Here is a 6,136-nt window from a genome sequence, read left to right as displayed (position 1 = left end):
TGAATCCTACAGAACACCTTTGGGGTATGAAACTACCTGGCAGATTAAAACGGTGTGCCGCACCGAGACCCGAACTCGGGTCCCGAGTTCGGGTCTCAGTCCGGCACACAGTTTTAATCTGCCAGGAAGTTTCATATCAGTGCACACTCCGCTGCAGAGTCAAAAATCTCATTCTTGCACCTTTGGGATGTTTTGGAACGACGACTTCGTGCCAGGCCTCACCGACCGACATCGATACATCTCCTCAGAGCAGCACTCCGTGAAGAAAGGGCTGCCATTCCCCAAAAAACCAGCCTGCACCTGATTGAACGTATGCGTGCGAGAGCGGAAGCTGTCATGAAGGCTAAGGGTGGGTCAACACCATATTGAATTCCAGCGTTACCGATGGAAGGGGGCCACGAACTTGTAATTCATTTTCAGCCAGGTGTCCGGATACTTTTGATCACATAGTGTATGTACTGGTACTGTTGTTCTAAGACTGTAGGGTAGGCAAGTTTCTGGGGCAGTAGTATGGACCAAACAAAGAAAAAATGTTGGATGATTTTCCCGGACATGGGTTCCTATTCAAAATGTTATGTATTCGCTCCCTTCTCTTAGCCCTTGAAGTGCGTAACGGGAATATCCGAACTCCTTGTATAATTAAGGGGAGACGGCCAATGATGTCTTGAGAGCAGATGCACACCAGGCTGAAACTCTTACGGGAGTCGGTGAAATGCAGCGAGTAGCGAGGATAATGTGTGGATAAGTTGAGAATTTGGTTCTGACGAGAGGGGTGCTAGGGTAGTTAGTGCATCTGCTGTAACCACTATTTCCGGATGGTTCAGTGGTTGAACCAGACATCCCTAGGAGGCAGTAGCACCATCCAGATGGCACTCAGTGAATACCGCGATTCGATCGCACTGGCGAAAGTATGTCAACTACGTGGAGGTCTGATATTCATAAACTTCGATCGAGCCTTTGGCGGGGTCAGCCATACCTGCATTAAGAAAGTGTTGAACAGATGAAGTTCCCACAGCCCTACATCGCCACGCTGATGAGATTACTACTCGGAGCCACGTCTAAAGTGTTTGCTTACTATTACGAGATCAATCCGACAAGGATGTCCCTTATCCACGATCATATATGCACTGGTCCTGGAACCACTTCTCAGTGGTGTTCGTGAACGCTTGACGGGACTTACGATGCGACGACACTATTACTGGTGGTGTGGACTGGCAACGAAACAAACGCGGCGATGAATTGGATCAATAGATACGGTGCTGCTAGCCGTATGAACGTAGACAAATCTGTCACCCTGAATATTGGTACTGGACTACCTGATGACTGCGTTGTAGCCTTCCAGATAAGAGAAAGCATAAAGTTTCTGGGGATCGTCTTCACAAATGGCGTAGGTGGCACGGCGGCAATCAACTTCAAGAGGTTGCTCCAAGCCGTTGGGAATGGTGTCAGACTGAACGGCTTGGGCGCCTTACACATGATTCAGCGGTTCGCCTACATAAATACCAACTTGGCTTCACGTATCCCCCACTACGCACAAACTCTTCCGATGTCGAAGACGATCGCCCGACGCATATTGGCAGCATTTGGATATTTCGTCAGCGCGGGATTACTGTTCAAGATCCGATACGATGCCTTGATCCTACCCACTTGTAGAGGAGGCCCCGGGGTCGTGGACGTTCACGATCGTATGGTGGCGCTTTATCTCAGCGCAATGTTGAAAACGTGGTGTAGACAACTGTCGGGATCTTGGTAGACAAACTGGCACCAGCTTCTCGAATTGCGCTGGTGATGGTGTAGAACATTACCTAACCATTTCATCATATCAGAGATTTTTTTCTTGAATACAGCTACGTTATGACAGATCTACCGGTCAATAGACCGGCGATGGCACGCTACATTGATCGAATAGTCAGGAACAGGCGTTCTGCCAACCCTGTGGAAGCACAGCGCCCCACAACCCACTGGCCGGTGATATAGCGGACAGTTCACCCTAATACCCTTGACACAAAAACACGAACAACATAGTACTTGCTAGTTAACGGTAAACAAGGTACTGCATCCCGCCTCCACGCCATCAATACGCTGAACTCTCCGTTATGCCCACCAGTTTACGTGCGGCCGCTCTACGGAAATGTGGCATCTAATGACGGAGATGTTCCCTTCCTCCTCCGAGCCATTGACCGAACATGCTGAGCTACCGTGCCGGCTTTAAAAATGTGGAACGCTTCACGATTTTGCGTGTCATCCTCGCGCAGGGGCCATGCTAATCTTCTCTGTATTGTCCCAATTTTAGTATATGTACCGCCGAAGCGAGTACGAGCCACTCGGCTAACGGGGGCGGACGATACATTCAGTGATGTATGTAGACACTATCTTCAAAATGTGTTGCGAAAGGAGTTTGTAGAAGAAGAAGAAATAAATTCACACATCATGCGTCATGTTGACGTTTTACGGCGCGCCGTTTTACGCAAAACCTAGTTTCTCCCGCTTCTTTACGTTTATGACGTCATATCTCCTGAACTATCTGTCGTACATGACATAATTTTGCAGACAATGTCAGCGGTATACGTGAATACTGTCTGCAAACTATGGTGCGAATAGAATTAGTAGTATAGAAATGGTAAATCTAAACGCTATGCCTGTGATGAATTTTGATTGCTGGACAGCGAAAATGTAATATGCGATACACTCTTTACCTTCATCATTCGTGGGGAGGGGGTTCTGGGACTACAAATTTCGTAAAGGTTTGAAATTATGTGTAAAGTTTGTTGAAAGTCGCTAAGTACTCTCATTCTCAAATACTGGATGAATAAAGTCCCGGTATTTGCGCATCATCGGTAATGCTGCAACAAGACATTGCACTCTTCCTAACTGTAATGTTAACATTGCGTTAAACTTTCAACGTAAGATTATATCCCTTAATAAGTAGATTACGACAGCATTTTGAATTTCTAAATTCAGTCAATAACTATACGAAATATTGACAATCAAACTATTGTTGGCGCTGGAAGCCATTAGAAAGACTCCGGAACAGCATATCCCGGAATAGCGTTCCAGCAGTATAGATAGCTATGGCTGCAGTCTAAGCCTGGTTTACAGAGGACGTCATAACAAATCGCCTGGCTGAAAACTTTATTATGGCGTCCTAAACGGTTCTGGAAAAAAATCTGAGGCGAACAACTTGGCTGAAACGGCCTGTATACAGTAGACAGGGTGGCTGTGTATCGCATCACACGGCTGTGACATATGAGCACCCTGTTTACATCCGCGCTTTTAACTCAGCGTTCTTCGCTTCATCGGTTTTTCATTCACGTTTGCTTTTCAGATCGATGAGGCGCTTTCCTGAGCAAGTGTATCTCTGCTGCCGACTCACTTTCATTTGTCACCGACGAAGGAACGAAAACAAAAGAAGACGATAATCGCTCGTTCTTGTTCTAATAACAATCGCGGTGAGACGATGTCAACTTGAAGCGCGCTCGCATTTCATACCTGATTTTGCTCAGCACAGCGGTGAGTAGACAAAAAATTTTCTATTGCCTGCCTACATTATTTGAAATATTTAAAACTTGACGCTACTATATGTTAAAGAAAGTTATCAGCATGGAGAAAGCAGAAACGGAGAGGAGTGTAGACAGAATATGAAGCAACTGGTGATTAGAAATCGAGACAAACAACTTTTTATAACTGACGTTAGGCGTAAAACTCTTTTTACACTACTGGCCATTAAAATTGCTACACCACGAAGATGACGTGCTACAGACGCGAAATTTAACCGACAGGATATGCAATTGATTAGCTTTTCAGAGCATTCACACAAGGTTGGCGCCGCTGGCGACACCTACAAGTTGCTCATATGAGGAAAGTTTCCAACCGATTTCTCATATACACACACAGCAATTGACTGGCGTTCCCAGGTGAAACGTTGTTGTGATGCCTCGTGTAAGGAGGAGAAATGCGTACCATCACGTTTCCGACTTTGATAAAGGTCGGATTGTAGCCTACCGCGATTGCGGTTTATCGTATCGCGACATTGTTGCTCGCGTTGGTCGAGATCCAATGACTGTTAGCAGAATATGGAATCGGTGGGTTCAGGACGAAAATACGGATCCCAACGGCCTCGTATCACTAGCAGTCGAGATGACAGGGATCTTATCCGCATGGCTGTAACGGATCGTGCAGCCACGTTTCGATCCCTGAGTCAACAGACGGGGACGTTTGCAAGACAACAACCATCTGCACGAACAGTTCGACGACGTTTGCAGCAGCATGTACTATCAGCTCGGAGACCATGACAGCGGTTACCCTTGACGCTGCATCGCAGACAGGAGCGCCTGCGATGGTGTACTCAACGACGAACCTGGGTGCACGACTTGCAAAAGTCATTTTTTCGGATGAATCCACGTTCTGTTCACAGCATCTTGATGGTCGCATCCGTGTTTGGCGACATAGCGGTGAACGCACATTGGAAGCGTGTATTCGTCATCGTCATACTGGCGTATCACCCGGCGTGATGGTATGCGGTGCCATAGGCTACACGTCTCGGTCACCTCTTGTTCGCATTGACGGCACTTTGAACAGTGGACGTTACATTTCAGATGTGTTACGACCCGTGGCTCTACCCTTCATTCGATCCCTGCGAAACTCTACATTTCAACAGGATAATGCACGACCACATGTTGGAGGTCCTGTACGGGCCTTTCTGGATACAGGAAATGTTCGACTGCTGCCCTGGCCAGCACATTCTCCAGATCTCTCACCAATTGAAAACGTCTGGTCAATGGCGGCCGAGCAAGTGGCTCGTCACAATACGCCAGTCACTACTCTTGAAGAATTTTGGTATCGTATTCAAGCTGCATGGGCGGCTGTACCTGTACACGCCATTCCAGCTCTATTTGACTCAATGCCCAGGCGTATCAAGGCCGTTATTACGGCCAGAGGTGGTTGTTCTGGGTACTGATTTCTCAGGATCTATGCACCCAGATTGCGTGAAAATGTAATCACATGTGAGTTCTAGTACAATATATTTGTCCAATGAATACCCGTTTACCATCTGCATTTCTTCTTGGTGTAGCATTTTTAATGGCCAGTAGTGTATTTCGTAAATGGTCCAATAAATTGAAAAGATGTTTTCGGCAAATTATAATAGGCAGAGTGCCACGTAATTCTGATACATGGTGGTAACATCGGTTCCATTCAGATCACCGGAGTTAAGCGCTGTCGCTCGGATGGGTTACCGTCCGAGTCTGTCGAGTGCTGTTGGCAAGCGGGGTGAGGCCAATAGAGGAGCTAATTGATCGAGATGTAGAGACACCTGTCACGATAATTGACAACGGCCGGGAGAGCAGTATGCTGCCCACGTGACCCTCCCCATCCGGTGACGCCGAAGGGCTGAGGATGGCTCGGCGGCCAGTCAATACCGTTGGGCCTTCAAGGCCTGTTCGGAGGTGTTCGTTCGTTGGTTTTTGTTATTGTTATTAACTTCCTCATATGGGAGTCGGTGTGGCTTTCCTAAATGGAACGGTATACCTTTTTTAACTGCTTTCATAATCTATGGTAAATACGAATACAATTCATTAACACATGTTGGTGTTGACGTTGACAATTTACCCAAAATAACCTGAAAAAAGAGCAAGAAACTAAGACGCGAGGCGGCCAGAGGCCTCTACTGCGGTGCAAGAACTGCCAAACGGTTCCGCCTCGTTCTGTGCAGCATATACTGACATGAAGATATACCCATGTCTTAAATAGATTCTGATGAGTCTTAGGCGTTATGTAAAGATAACTGTCCTGTGTACCTGGCTAGCGGTTTTTCAATCGACGACCCCTAGTTCAAGAGAAAACCGAAGTTGAAGTTTTATGCTTACCTCCTACACGGAAACTTTAGCTTCGACCAGCCGGAAGTAGCGCAGCAGCTAAGGTTCACAGCTAGCACGCCGATGCTACATGTTCAAATCCTGCCAGTGTGCTCTATTTTTCCAATTTCATCGTACAGAATATCACTGAATAGTATATGCCACACAAAATTATTCAAAAACGGTCATTCTGACCATAGTAATTTCATTAACAAATCATTCATTACAACAAAACTTCTGCTTATATCTGTATTCCGTTTCACACAGAATAGATTACAGTACCG

At 46.5% G+C, this 6,136-nt stretch overlaps 1 non-coding gene across 1 annotated transcript; it reads right to left on the bottom strand.

Annotated features, from left to right (window-relative positions):
* Window positions 1-2,210: 2,210 nt before the first annotated feature.
* On the bottom strand, window positions 2,211-2,317 carry LOC126093508 (U6 spliceosomal RNA). Its single transcript, XR_007521655.1, has one exon. It is a non-coding gene; the product is annotated as a U6 spliceosomal RNA (small nuclear RNA).
* Window positions 2,318-6,136: the final 3,819 nt, after the last annotated feature.

The sequence above is a fragment of the Schistocerca cancellata genome, chromosome 7, assembly GCF_023864275.1.
Source record: "Schistocerca cancellata isolate TAMUIC-IGC-003103 chromosome 7, iqSchCanc2.1, whole genome shotgun sequence".
NCBI lineage: Eukaryota > Metazoa > Arthropoda > Insecta > Orthoptera > Acrididae > Schistocerca > Schistocerca cancellata.
The sequence above is the reverse complement of the archived record's forward strand: the minus strand, read 5'-3'. Positions and strand labels throughout refer to the sequence as shown.